Consider the following 14,454-nt stretch of genomic DNA (forward strand, 5'->3'; position numbering starts at 1 on the left):
CTTTGGGGAATAAATGCATTGAGTAATAGGGTGGATGAAGTCTGTCTTTCCTTTTATTTTTTTTGGCTCAATGCATAAGAATTAAGTTTATGGAGTTAAATGTGTATATAATTTTTCTTAAAATATGATTTAGCTCTGCTACGAGTTGGGTGGATGTGAGTTTTTGTAACGATCCCTATCTGATAAACTATTTCTATAGTTAAATCCAGTAGCTTTTCCTTTTAAAAAAATTATTTTTTTTGAAGTAGAGTTGATTTAAAATGTTGTGTTAATTTCTGCTGTACAGCAAAGCGACTCAGCAATGGTCCAGTAGCTTTTCTGACACTATTTTTTCCCCTTACTCTGTATTTTATTTTATTTTTATTTTTTTTATTTTTTATTTTTTTTTTGCGGTATGTGGGCCTCTCACTGTTGTGGCCTCTCCCGTTGCGGAGCACAGGCTCCGGACGCGCAGGCCTAGCGGCCATGGCTCACGGGCTTAGTTGCTCCGCGGCATGTGGGATCTTCCCGGACCAGGGCACGAACCCGTGCCTCCTGCATCGGCAGGCGGATTCTCAACCACTGCGCCACCAGGGAAGCCCTGTATTTTAATCATTATGTGAGATTAATATTCTTAATTTAAACCTTTATTTATCTCCCCTTACTCATAAACTCTTAGGGTATGTAAAATAAAGTTCAAATCCCTTATGCTGGAACTCAAGTCTTGCAATCTGTCCATATCTAATATTCTGATCATTTAATTTCAATTCCTTATGCTCTAGCCAATACCTTCTTATAAGTCTCTGTTTTGGCCTCTGTCATTGCCTTACACTGGTTCTTCCATCTACAGTTTTTTCGTTCCACCCTCCTTTCTAGTTTTCCTATGCCCAGATTCACTTCATACATTCCCTAAAGCTTTCTCAGTCCTTCTTGCATTAATATTTTATTTGTACTTCTATCATGGCACTTTTTTGTATGTATTGATCTTATTTCTTCAAGGTAGGTTCTGATACTATATTTGTATTCCTCCCAGTACCTTCTTTAATATATTGTGCAGAGTTGAATGAATGAATGAATGAATAGTATGCTAAAGATCCCTAGTTAAGTGGAACCTAATTGGTCTAGGTTAGAAAGGAAATATATATGAATATTGCTTATTTATAGTCTCTTTAGATCTTTATTCTTAAACTGCACTGAGCTAAAAGTGCTCTATAGTAGATTTTATAAGCTATTCCCTGACTCCTACTTTTGGGATCCATGGGTGGGGTGATCTCACCAGGGAACTTCAGATTCATTTCTTTCTATGAGAAGTCTGTGGAGTCTTGCCGAAGACAGGTTATTCCCTATGTTCCTACTGTTTAAGTTCCCTCAGAATGCACTTTTGAGTTTGATCTCTTATTCTTTTTAACTACTTTCTCAAGTAATAAATATTAGAATTAGAAATGTGAATTCTGGTAATGTTGTAAATTAAAAAAGAAAAAAATCACTAACTGCCTGTTATTGTTGTTTTAAAAATCAGATTGATAATACAGCTTTTGACAGTTATTTTTTATTCTGCTGTGGATTTGATCTTATATGTAAGAAGATATTGTGTACAGTGGAACATTAATAAGATACTTCAGGAATTTTCTTGTATAATTTCTCATTAAAATAATATGGAGAAGGGCATGGTTATTACAGTTCATTGGAGATACTTGTGACTTTCCGATAAGGTCAGCCAAAATGTACCCCTATTTTTAGCCTCCTCCTCCATCCCCCCTGCAACACACATTCACTATCCACTGTCCACCATAATTCAGATACTGTATAGGGATTTTATAAAGAATTATTTATTCCTTGAACTTTTATGACAGAATCCCTTCCCCCCCTTTTTACATATTAAAAATGGTTACTCAGAATGGCTAAATGACTTGCTTAAGATACATTAAAGGCACTGTTAAATAATAGAACCAGAATTTGAATTCGGGTGTTTGGACTTTATGGCTGGAGCATTTCTGTTATTTCACAGCTATCTCCTCCCTAAGAAATTACAACAGATAATATTTATATAATATTTACAATTAGAGAATTCTTTTAATAACATGATCTCATGTTATTCTTATAACAGTCCTATAGAGGTTGGTAAAATTATGCACACTGATCATTTAATACCTTATTTAATTTAAAAATGTATATCTACATGTTGAATGTGATGCTTATGAAAGTCATTCATATTAATTGAATAATATAAGGAGCACCTTCCCATTTTCCTATTTTTTCCATAGTTTTTACTATTTTCTAAGTCTTCATGACTTCATGCTTCATATACTTCATGCTTCTGTACTTCAGCAGCTTTGTAGCTGTTTATTCCCTGTCTCTAGTCTCTTTCCCCCTCCAGCCCATCCTACACACAGCTGTTAGAATTATCTTTCTCAGATACTGCTTTTATCTTTTAACTCCCATGATTAAGAAGCTGCAGTGACTGTTGTTTCTCTATAAAAATCTAAAAATTTCAACCAGTGTTCAGTCTTTACTGCTTTGTTAATTACAACTTACTACGTTCACTTGTTGATTTGTTATGATGTCTACTACATAATATTTATTCACTCCTATTTCTATTTTTTTTTAACCATTCATCCCACTTAGAACACTTAGAGTATCTTCTGTGCTGTCCTTTCCTATCCATATAGCTTTCTTTCCTTTGTGTCACTATGTAGAACTTTGTAGAGTACCCTGTACAGGGAGGTTACTGAGTGATTTTTTTTAAACCTTTACAGTTAATTTATAAAATTTTCTCAATAATTAAATATATAGTTAAAACTTTATTACTATTTTTATTTATGATTTCACCTCCTTTTTTGTGAACAAAAGGACTAGAACAGTAGTAAATATGCTTTGTAAATAATTTGTGATATATTATCATAGTTATTGTCAAGATAATATTAACTCATGCCTTTGAGTGTTCTGCTTCTTGTCTTCTGTCATTTCCCAACAGTTTTTTTCTCATATACTTTATAAAAATACAAATAATGGTGTTTGAATATAGATACTTACATATTCTGAGTAGTCTGTCATTTTATTCTCATGTTGGCAGCTGATCTGTCTGCCACTCCACATGATGTTCGTGGTGAAGTGAATAGTATCTTGAATAGGTAAACGTTTAGAATAGTTAAGAAGCTGAAATGTGCTCTGAGGGGGAGAATAGTGACAATGCTAAAAGGAGCATTTTGGCCACTGCTATCATGCTCTTATGTTTAGATAATAAGATCCATATTCAAGACTAAAGAGACCATTAAGGGTTTTATGGAGCAAAGGGGAAATTTCTTTATCAATTTGTAAATAGATAGAAGGGTTTGGGGCTGTTGAAGAAGTGAGAGATGCTTATTTTTCATCAGTACCACAATGTCTTCATTCCTGACACTATCTTCATATCTGGGAATTTGATTTCCTTGACTTTGGTCTTCTTTTGAATTGTCTTGGGGTCTTGTTCTTCCATAGTAAGTTTACAATCAGCTTGTTGAGTTCTTAAAATCCTTTTGGGATTTTGATTTGCATTGCAGTGAGTTTTAGATTAATTTAGAAAGAATGGGCTTCTTTATGGTATTTTATTCAATTTATGAATAAGGTATATGTACATTTAATTATGTGTTTAACATCTTTCAACTAAGCTTTATAATTTTTTTTTTTTTTTTGCGGTACGCGGGCCTTTCAGTGCTATGGCCTCTCCCGGTGCGGAGCACAGGCTCCGGACGCGCAGGCTCAGCAGCCATGGCTCACAGGCCCAGCGGCTCTGCGGCATGTGGGATCTTCCCAGACCGGGGCACGAACCCATGTCCCCTGCATCGGCAGGCGGACTCTCAACCACTGTGCCACCAGGGAAGCCCTGTTTTTGTTTTTTTAAAACATATTGGCTTAAAAAAAAAATTAATACATTTATTTATTTATTTTTCACCGCGTTGGGTTTTCATGGCCGCGTGTGGGCTTTCTCCAGTTGGCGGCGAGCGGGAGCTACTCTTTGTTGCGGTGTGTGGGCTTCTCATTGGGGTGGCTTCTCTTGTCACGGAGCACGGGCTGTAGGCGCGCAGGGTTGAGTAGTTGTCGCACAAACGCTCAGTAGTTGTGGCTTGCGGGCTCTAGAGCACAGGCTCAGTAGTTGTGGCACACGGGCGTAGTTGCTTCGCGGCATGTGGGATCTTCCTGGACCAGGGCTTGAACCCGTGCCCCCTGCATTGGCACGCGGATTCTTAACCACTGCGCCACCAGGGAGTCCAAGCTTTATAATTTTGAATTTTTAGTTTTTGGTAGAATTTTTAGTTGTCATATTTTTTTGGTTGATACTGTAACTGGTACCTTTTAAAAATACATTTTCTTCTGATGAGCATGCAGTTGGTTTCTGTGTATTGTTCTAGCAACTCACTGAACTCTTATTAATTTTAATAACTTGACTGTAAATTCTCTTTTGGTAGCCATAAAATCTAAATGACAGTTTTCTTCCTTTAAAATCTTTGTACCGGGACTTCCCTGGTGGCTCAGTAGTTGAGACTCCACGCTCCCAGTGCAGGGGGCCCGGGTTCAATCCCTGGTCAGGGAACTAGATCCCACATGCATGCGCCAACTAAGAGTTCACGTGCCACAACTAAGGAGCCCACAAGCCATAACTAAGACCTGGTGCAACCAAATAAATAAATAAAATAAAAATATATTAAAAAAAATAAAATAAAATAAAAAATAAAATCTTTGTACCATAAAATTTTTTTTAATTCTTCAAAAGCTTTTTATATTTGAAAATTTGGGGATAGAAGTTGTCTTTAAAGACCTCAAAATTAGTAGTCCAGGGAAATCCTTAATTTACACATGAGAAAAATGTGTTCCTGAGAGGTAAAGTGACATTTAAGGTCAACAACTGTGTGGTGGCAGACCTAATGCTAGAATCCTTGTATAATGATATTATATTGTGTTGCCCAATTCATCAGCAGAAATAAGTGAAATATTGAAGGAAAAGGATAAATGAAAGCAATTAATTAAAAATAAGTATAACTGTTGATACATCTTAAGAAGTTGATGTTTGCATGATAACTCAGTATACTGAATTTACTATTGTAAACAGTAATCTAATAACCTTACCAAAATTACAGTAGCTTGTCTTCAGAGCTTTCTCCTATAATAAGCTTTCTCTAGAGCTGTCCATCTATTTTAGTTTGAAAATAACTCAGGAAATTATTTTTATTTTCACATTGGCCCTCCAATAGAGTGCATCTCTTGGCGTCTTATGTCAAGTTTTTATGTCAGAATGTGCAGTAACTTGATTTCCTAAGTATTTGTGATGGCCTTGTTAAATAGTTTTGCTGAATGATTATTTTAAAATCAGTTATAAACCAATTTAAGATTCAGTGGCTTCCAAGGATTGTGTTGTAAATGTAAAGAAATCACAATTTAGATTGGAGGCATTTAGCATAGTGTTTAAGAGTTCAACCTCTTAAACTGTCTCTATTTGCTGATGACATACTATTAAGTATAGAAAACACTAAAGAGACTCCACCAAAAAATTGTTAGAACTAATAAACAAAATCAGTAAAATTGCAGGGTACAAAATCAATATATGAAAATCTCTTATGCCTCTACTAATAACGAACTATCAGAAAGAGAAATTAAGAAAACAGTTCCATCAAGAACAATAAAATACCTAGGAATAAATTTAACCAAGGAGGTAAAAGACCTGTATGCTGAAAACTATAAGACAGTAATGAAAAAAATTGAAGAATACACAAATAAGTGGAAAGATAGTCTGTGTTTTGTGGACTGGGAGAATTAATACTGTTAAAATGTCTGTACTACCCAAAGCAGTGTGTACTACCCAAGGGTCTGTACTACCAAGTGTAATCCATATCAAAATTCCAATGGCATTTTTTCACAGAAATAGAAAAAGCAACTCTAAAGTTTGTATAAAACCACAAAAGACCCCAAATAGCCAAAGCAGTCTTGAGAAAGAAGAACAAAGCTGGGGGCATCACACTCCCTGATTTCAAACTATATTAAAAAGCCATAGTAATCAAAGCAGTATAGTATTGCATAAAAACAGATGCATAGACCAATGTAACAGAATAAAGAGCCCAGAAATAAATCCACACATATGTGATCAGTTAATTTACAACAGAGGAGCTAAAAATATACACTGGGGAAAGGACAGTCTTGTCAATAAATGGTGCTGGGAAAACTAAACAGCTACATGTAAAAGATTGAAATTAGAACATTTTCTCACACCATATATAAAAATAAACTTAAAATGGATTAAAGACTTGAACATAAGACCTGAAACCATAAAACTCCTAGAGGAAAACACTGGCAGTAAGCTGTTTGATGTTCGTCTTGGTGATGATTTTTTGGATTTGACGTCAAAACCAAAGGCAACAAAAGCAAAAATCAACAAGTGGGACTACATCAAACTAAAAAGATTCTGTACAAAAGGAAACCATCCACAAAATGAAAAGGCAATCTACTGATTAGGAGAAAATATTTGCAAATCATATGTCGTCTGATAAGGGGTTAGTGATCAAAATACATAAAGAACTCGTAAACTCAATAGCAAAAAACCAAACAATGCAATCAAAAAATGAGCAGAGGATCTGAATAGACATTTTCCAAAGAAGACATACAGATGGCCAATAAGTACATGAAAAGGTGCTTAACATCACTAAGCATCAGGGAAATGCAAAGAAAACCACAATGGGATATTATTGTAAATAATCTAGAGATGATTAAAAGTACAGGGAGGATATTGCTGTGTAGGTTAACATGCAAATACCAAGTCATTTTATATAAAGAACTTGAACATCTGTGTATTTTAGTAATCATAGGGATTCCTGGAACCAACCCCCTGCAGATAACCAGGAACAACTGTATTGGGGGGACCAATAAAAGGAGCCTGATACGTTTGATGTCATATAACTTTGGGTAGATGCTAGGTTGGTCTGAGAAATAGGAAGGAAGAAAGAGTTGGTGGGGGTGGGATACACACTAATTTAATTTACTTCTTTTCCTTTCTTCTTTCTTTTCTCCTTTCCTTCTTCCTCCTTCCGTTTTCCAACCAACAAAACATGTATTGCAAGCGTATGGTGTTTAGAATACACTTGCCAGTTTTTGTAATTTCAACTGATGTGGGGATACAAGGAAGAGAAAAGGGCAGAGGAGTGAACTATAACTTCCATGAAAAACCCAAGTGCTTGGCTGGTGACAGTGGGAGTGACCTCAAAATAAGTCAGACTCAACTTGACATTTCACCATGGAAAGTGATAATAATAATAAGTATTTCTAGGAAATTTCTGAGGACTTCTAGTGGAGAATTGATACAAACAATGTTGTAATTCTCTGTCATGTTATATCTGACTCAGGGATGTTAAAAGGATAAGTGAAATTAACATTTGTGAACATAATTTGATTTCTTTGGAGAAAAGATATTTCACAGAGTTTTATATTAATGGTTTCTAAGAATTTGACCTGAGCATGAGTGGGAGATTACTCAGTTCAGTAAAAGGTACCCTGACATTAAATCCTTATATCTACTCATTAACTTATATTTAATTATATCCATCTCCAAGGCTTCAAATCATGAAATTCAGATATGTTATTTCAGAAAGTAAAATCCATATTAATCGAACTTAATTTACCTAAACTGGCAGTTTTTTTCTACCATACTGGAAGCAAAGGACAATCAAATAAAATCATATTAGGGAGCTTGTTCTACAAATATATTTTCAGATTTATTCTGGGCAAGTAAAGCTAACTTAATATTCTGTACTTTTTCTATCTATTTTGTTATATTTAATAAAAATAGATATTCAAATGTTAGCTTTGATATACTGATAAAGATTTTTATTTAGTAGATTGTACTTATTCAAGAAAGTAGTTTAGATATTGTCTTTTTTTTTCCATTTCATTATTTATTTAGATGTTTAGCTCTCGCACTAGGTTTTTACAAACTGGTGAACACTGACAAATTATTTGTCTCACAGAACTATAACCACATATTACAAGACAATATAAGTATGTGGTCAAACTAACATTAGTATATACATCACCATTTGATCAGTTTCATAATAAACTATCAAGTGTCCAAGTATTGAGTTACACAGCTCAAAAGGCATCTAAAAATTAGATGTCTGCTCAGTTCACTAACAGAAACTCACTTAAAAAAATTAATTTATTAATTAATTTATTTTTGGCTGCGTTGGGTCTTCACTGCTGTGCACAGGATTTATCTAGTTGCAGCAAGTGGGGACTACTCTTTGTTGCAGTGCTTGGGCTTCTCATTGCGGTGGCTTCTCTTGTTGCGGAGCACGGGCTCAGTAGTTGTGGCTTGCGGGTTCCAGAGCGCAGGCTCAGTATTTGTGGCACATGGGCTTAGTTGCTCCGTGGCATGTGGGATCTTCCCAGACCAGGGATTGAACCCGTGTCCCCTGCATTGGCAGGCGGACTCTTAACCACTGCACCACCAGGGACGTCCCCACTTCTTTTTTTAAAAGGGAGGTTGGGAAGAGAAGAAATAGAAGCACATTTCAAACAAAAATAATAGCTGGTAAACAACTTCCAGTAGGTATGGAAAAATAACAAGAATTTCAAAAATTTTATGACTAAGAATTAGCCACAATAACAAAACGTCTTTATCTTTAAAAAATATTTACTAAATTAAAGAGCATATTCTACATATTCTATACTAGGTAAAGGCAGTATCTTACTAGAAATATTTAATAGCCCTCTCCTGTTCCTTTTTAGGCTCTTCCTGTTAAGTGGCACACAAAAGTGCAAACATTAAAATAATTGTAAAGCTTTTTTGCTTGGAGATGATAAAGATATACTTCTATATACAATGTAGATTTTCAAAATGCAGATTTTCCATAACAGCACAAATGAGATTTATGGAAAGATATTAAATAACACCATATGACTTGGTAAAAAATTTGACAAAAATCAATGGTTATGCAAACCTGATGTATACTGGTGTGAATGTGGGCAAATGTAAATGTAAAGTGAGCAAGGAAATACCTATATAGGTCCTGCTTTCAATGTAAGACATGACTGAAGCAGTAAACCACATAAGATCTAGAGTATTCTTAGTTCCTAGGGTTTTAGTTCTACCTGATACTAAAAAAAAAAATACAAGTATTACACTGGATATTTTGGTACCTAATCTTTCTAAATTTCTTATGCATTGAAAAGATTCTGGGCATGGGAATAGATTTAAAGACTTATAAGTCAGTACTGCATGAGTTCAGGAATTGGAATAAATGATAAACAAATTTGAAATGCTGAACAGCAAGAATCTTTTGCTAAGTGTCCAAATACGTTGATCGTAACCTAAACATAGTTCTGTCAAGCAGGTAAACTGGTAAAATTGCTTTTCATTACTCCTGTAAAAGCTTCATTAGAATTGTTCACTGAGCCAACTTCTTGGCTAATATGTGCAACAAATTAGGTCCTGTTTGAAGCTCTACTTCCAAGACAACAGCATCAGACACCTCAGTTTTATTGAACATTGAAGTCTTTGCAGAACAAACACATTTGAGAATGATACTTCTCTAAGTACAAAAGTTTCTTGATGTTAAAATCTCCATGCTGCTTTTGTTTTCTGTTCTGTACTGCATCTTCCTGTTTCATTCTGCCTTCTATTAATGCTAGGGCAACAAGCAGTGGAGCTGTTCCAAGGCTTGCAACATGGTGAACGGCAGTGTAGTAACCAGGTTCTTCATAAAACTTGATTTCACAAGACGTAACTAGCCATCAACAATAAGGTTGGATGGTGGTGCGCCTTCATGAAAAGGCCAGTCAAGAACATGGATACCTTCTTTTTCCGTAAGAGCACTGTCGTACATTACATTGCTTCACATACTCTTACTATTGTGGTAATCCATATTTCTTAAGTTTTTCAATAACTTTGTTCAAGGTCTCTTTGGTTGGATTGTGTATAATAAGAAAAATGTTCTTGTATGTGCCTTCAGTGGGAGTTGGGCAATTCATGTAAGACATGTTAATTTAGTCATAAAATACTTATTAGGGCTATGAAAGAATTAAACAAATTGAATACAGAAATTATGTAAAGAAACTTCAGCTTATTCCACTTGAAATTCTCAGTGCTTTGAGTATGAAGTTGGGAATAATGGGGAATGAGATGAGCCTCCTAAGAAGAAGAAAGTCTTCAATCCTGTCATACCGAGCAACAGAGAGGAAGTGTTTTGAGGCTCACCCTGTCTAGGTCAGAACTGGAAAATGTTCTGTGGATTTCAGTTCAACACTTCTGTGTCCAGGTAACTGCTCTTATGCGGCTTCTTGGTGGAGGTGGTAATGAATTTCTGCAGCTCTCATGTCCTCATAAAGGTCATGCTGTGCTTGGCAGTAATCTTCACTGACCTTCAGAAACTCCGTAAATGTGTGATGACAGAAAGGATTATGTTTACTCATTGAAAACTGTGGCCTAATCATGCAGTGGGTACCAAAGTGGCAGCGACATAGGCAGCTGCGGCTGCAGCGGCAGGGCGGGGCTCCGTGGTGGTCGGTTGCAGGATGGAGACAGTGCAGGTGTTGACAGAGGCAGCAGGCAGGTATTGGGTTTTGAAAAATAGTTGAAATCAGAACTTTCCAGTCCCCAATCATTCTTTGTCTGATTTTATTGTAATTAAAAGAAGACTGGGAATATTTTTCAGTTTTTTTAAAGGTGAAAACAGACAAAATCTGTAGCTCTAAAATTAAATGATTTGCTTATTTAAAGTTTTAAAACTATTTGTAATGAAGTTTAAAGGATAAATTTCATTGAGTCATGAAAAATGGAAATAGTGAAATGAGATTTTTATGAGAAGGTGATGTCCCCTTAATATTTGTTGATGCGAGTAGAGAAATTATTACAGATTTTCTTTTGGCTCTGCTCACTATTTGGGAGTGAAAGTGGAGTGAAAGGCAATGTATTCCATTCTGCCAAAGAATGTAGTAGTGGGTGGAAAGTGTGTGGGCTTTGAAATCAAATCTCATCTCTTCTGCTTACTAGTCATGCAGCTTTGGGCAAGTGATCTGCCCTCACTGAATTTCCTTATCTTTAGAATGGAGACAATAATAGTCTCCACTGGATTGTGATTTAGTGAGAATTAAGTATCTGAAAAGACTGCAGCACAATGCCTGTCACACAGTAAACTCAACAAATATTTTTTTCCATCATCTTGGCATCTTACCTTGTTTCCATTTTTCCATAACTTCTAATCTTATTTTTTTATAATCTTATTGAAATATGAAATCCAAATTTGATAATTTGGGTAAAATAGTAAGTGTACAATTTAATATTCAATGGTTAAATCAAATTTATGTCAATTAACACCATTATAATGCTTTAAAAATTGTTGAATTATATTTAATTGAGATTTATTATTATCTTCCACTTAATTATCCTTTTATTTTGTCTGTCATAGTCTCCATTTATATTTTTCCTCTTTAATTTTTGTCCTAGTTGACGTTTTGATTGAATTGAAGAACAGAAGTCATAGTAAAGTACTCTTCACTCTCCGTGTTGTGTCTCTGTATTTTATTCTTTGCCAAATAGATTTTAAAAAACTGATAAAAGTGATACCTCAGAAGCATAGCCATCCAAGTCTTCTTAAAGAAAAGAATATCTAAACTTAATTCTTAAGAATATCTTTCCTAGTGCCCAGAGAAAATAAGAGGACCTTTTCATTTACTTGCTATTCGAGAATAGAAATATACCAAAGAAGGCTTATTAATGATGTTTGCATATATTTTTCACACAAAATGTGCAGTTCAGGCATTGTGGTCAAGTCCTAGGAAACTGTTTGTAGCATCCTAGTGAGGTTACATATAGACTGCTAAAATCTTCTACTGATGTTAAGCAAGATTCCAAGATACTTGTCATAAAAGTAGATGAGTTGGGGAGACAGATTAAGTCAGTACAGACCATTACTGGAAAAATAACAAAAGTAAAATTTTTGTTAAACATGAGAATATGTGAAAGATTGCATATATTGATTTCCATTATGATGGATTGTATACAATATATCAAGATTTTAAAAATTGTATCATATGTCTTTTTTTTTTTTTTTTTTTTTTGTGGTACGCAGGCCTCTCACTGTTGTGGCCTCTCCCGTTGCGGAGCACAGGCTCCGGACGCGGAGGCTCAGCGGCCGTGGCTCACGGGCCCAGCTGCTCCGCGGCATCTGGGATCCTCCTGGACCGGGGCACGAACCCGTGTCCTCTGCATTGGCAGGCGGACTCTCAACCACTGTGCCACCAGGGAAGCCCTATCCTATGTCTTTTGAGCAAAGTAGGTTATACTAGATCAGTGGATGCAACATTCTTATTTTTTCTTTTATTAACTTTATTAACTGAATGTTGCCAGTGACTTTAAAATGTTATTTTTTCTGAACAACTAAATACAGGACTCAATACCTTTAATTGTTCTTCGAATTAACTGCATTTCATCCAGTACTTTAACTTTTACAAACTACTTCATAACACTCTACTCAGGTTATTTCTGTTTCATTAGTATGTCATTTATTGCATAAAGATTAATATTATGCTTTATTTATTTATCACACATTCCTCTGATAAAAATAGACAAATAATTTCTAGAGGGAATGGTAAGGTAAGAAAGTTTTATCTAATATTGATGACCTGTTTTTCCAGGAAACTATTAGCATCTAATGCTATTACAGCTAGAATAAAAAAACAAATTTAGTGGATCTCAGTAAATGCACCTTTGGGTCATGCCAATCTTATTATTATGCACATTTTACACTGAATTTAACCATTCACTAGGAAACCAAAATGGAAACTTTTGAGTACAAGCAATTTTTTAGCTTTTCCTTATTACCAACTCATCGTTATTGTTATTAGAAATAGTAATATTAGTACACCTTTTCAAATACACCAATTTAAAAAAATTGTAATAAAAGCCTTTTAGTTTTCTCTTTTAAAATTTGGAACACCATCTACCCCCAATTTTCTACATATATGCCTTTAAAAAATATTTTTCCAGTTATTTTCCCCTATCTAGAGCTTATTTTCTTTCTTCCTTTTTTTTTTCGCGGTATGCGGACCTCCCACTGTTGTGACCTCTTCCGTTGTGGAGCACAGTCTCCGGACGCGCAGGCTCAGCAGCCATGGCTCAGGCCCAGCTGCTCCGCGGCATGTGGGATCTTCCCAGACGGGGGCACGGGCTCATGTGCCCTGCATCGGCAGGCGGACTCTCAACCACTGCACCATCAGGGAAGCCCCTTCCTTTTTTTTTTATTAACATCTTTATTGGAGTATAATTGCTTTACAATGGTGTGTTAGTTTTTGCTGTATAGCCGAGTGGATCAGCTATATGTATACAGATATCCCCATATCCCCTCTTTCTTGCATCTCCCTTCCACCCTCCCTATCCCATCCCTCTAGGTGATCACAAAACACTGAGCTGATCTCCCTGTGCTATGCTGCTGCTTCCCACTAGCTAGCTGTTTTACATTTGGTAGTGTATATAAGTCCATGCCACTCTCTCACTTCGTTCCAGCTTACCCTTCCCTCTCCTTGTGTCCACAAGTCCATGCTCTACATCTGCATCTTTATTCCTGTCCTGCCCCTAGGTTCTTAAGAACCAGTTTTTTTGTTTTTTAGATTCCAGATATATGTGTTAGCATACAGTATTTGTTTTTCTCTTTCTGACTTCACTCTGTATGACAGTCTCTAGGTCCATGCACCTCACTACAAATAACTCAATTTCGTTTCTTTTTATGGCTGAGTGATGTTCCATTGTATATATGTGCCACATCTTCTTTATCCATTCATCTGTCGATGGACACTTAGGTTGCTTCCATGTCCTGGCTATTGTAAACAGAGCAGCAATGAACATTGTGGTAATGACTCTTTTTGAATTATGGTTTTCCTAGGGTATATGCCCAGTGGTGGGATTGCTGGGTTGTATGGTAGTTCTATTTTTAGTTTTTTAAGGAACCTCCATACTGTTCTCCATAGTGGCTGTATCAAGTTACATTCCGCCAACATTGCAAGAGGGTTCTCTTTTCTCCACACACCCTCTCCAACATTTATTGTTTGTAGACTTTTTATGATGGTCATTCTGACTGGTGTGAGGTGATACCTCATTGTAGTTTTGATTTGCATTTCTCTAATGCTTAGTGTTGTTGAGCATTCTTTTATGTGTTTGTTGGTGATCTGTATATCGCCTTTGGAGAAATGTCTGTTTAGGTCTTCTGCCCATTTTTGGATTGGGTCGTTTGTTTTTTTGATATTGAGCTGCATGAGCTGCCTGTAAATTTTGGAGATTAATCCTTTGTCAGTTGCTTCATTTGCGAATATTTTCTCCCATTCTGAGGGTTGTCTTTTCTTCTTGTTTATGGTTTCCTTTGCTGTGCAAAAGTTTTTGTTTCATTAGGTCCCATTTGTTTACTTTTGGTTTTATTTCCATTTCTCTAGGAGATGGGTCAAAAAGGATCCTGCTCTGATTTA

The 14,454-nt window shown here is 35.8% G+C and overlaps 1 protein-coding gene and 1 pseudogene across 2 annotated transcripts in view; one reads left to right on the plus strand and one right to left on the minus strand.

Annotated features, from left to right (window-relative positions):
* The window catches only part of PIGK (phosphatidylinositol glycan anchor biosynthesis class K), a 136,937-nt gene that overhangs the window by 16,047 nt on the left and 106,436 nt on the right, over positions 1-14,454 (plus strand). The gene's annotated exons all lie outside the window — the stretch shown is intronic.
* Positions 9,478-9,978, minus strand: LOC131765349 (protein tyrosine phosphatase type IVA 1 pseudogene; annotated as a pseudogene).

This window comes from Kogia breviceps, chromosome 1 (genome assembly GCF_026419965.1).
Source record: "Kogia breviceps isolate mKogBre1 chromosome 1, mKogBre1 haplotype 1, whole genome shotgun sequence".
In the NCBI taxonomy this organism is placed as follows: domain Eukaryota; kingdom Metazoa; phylum Chordata; class Mammalia; order Artiodactyla; family Physeteridae; genus Kogia; species Kogia breviceps.